A 1,120-nucleotide genomic window follows, 5' to 3' on the forward strand; every position below is an offset into this window, starting at 1 on the left:
TCGTTGACGGTGGGCTTCAGTCTTTCGCACAATACACTTGATAAGACCTTATAACCTATGCGTAGAAGGCTGATCCAGCGGTAGTTGGCGCGTATGGCGGGGTCGCCTTTCTTGTAGATTGGGCAGGGCACACTTAAATTCCCGTCTCCGGGCATGCGTTCATCTGACCATGTTCTGCATACGAGCTGATGCATGCACCTTATCAGCTCCTCGCCGCCGTACTTGAATAGCTCGGCTGGCAGGCCGTCAGCTCCAGCAGCTTTGTTGTTTTTCAGCCGCGTAATCGCTATTCGTACCTCGTCATAGTCAGGCGGTGGGACAGCTACTCCATCATCATCGACTGGGGACTCGGGTTCGTCTTCTTCACTACTTTCAGCGCTGCTGCCATTCAATAGGTTGTAAAAGTGTTTTCTCCACAATTTAAGTATATTTTGGACATCGGTCACCAAGTCGCCATTGTTGTTCTTACAGGAGTTCGCCCCGGTCTTGAAACCTTCCGCAAATCGCCTGACCTTCTGGTAAAATTTTCGGGCGTTCTTCCTCTCGGCCAGTATCTCAAGCTCTTCGTATTTCGGCCTCTCTCTTTTTATTGCGGCAAATACGTTTCGCTTCCTTCTTCAGTTCCCTATAACGGTCCCACATGGCTCACGTTGCGCCCGGTCGCAGCGTGGCCCTATAGGCGGCGTCTTTTTTCTCTGCGGCTTCTTGACATTCCTCATCGTACCAGTTGTTCTTTCGGGATCGCTAAAATCGAACTACTTCTTCGGCGGCGGATCGTAATGATCGGGAAATGTGGTTCCACTGCTCGCGTATGTCGGATTGTTGAGGAGTGCTCTCAGAGAGCAAGTGTGTGAGTCAAGTGGCGAATAAATTGGCCGTCTGTTGTGATTGCAGCTTTTCGACGTTAAGCTTTCCTTGCATTTTTGGGAGCACATTTTTTGCTGCACAGAGGCGGTGCGCATCTTGGCTACAACAAGATAGTGGTTCGAGTCGATGTTTGTCCCTCGGAGTGTACGTACGTCTTAAACGCTTAAAGCACGCCTTCCGGCTATCACAACATGATCGATTTGATTTCTCGTTTTTCGATCTGGAGGCAGCCATGTAGCTTGGTGGATGTTCT

This window comes from Rhagoletis zephyria, unplaced genomic scaffold (assembly GCF_001687245.7).
Source record: "Rhagoletis zephyria isolate East Lansing unplaced genomic scaffold, Rhagoletis_zephyria_1.1 Rzeph_scaffold_10689, whole genome shotgun sequence".
In the NCBI taxonomy this organism is placed as follows: domain Eukaryota; kingdom Metazoa; phylum Arthropoda; class Insecta; order Diptera; family Tephritidae; genus Rhagoletis; species Rhagoletis zephyria.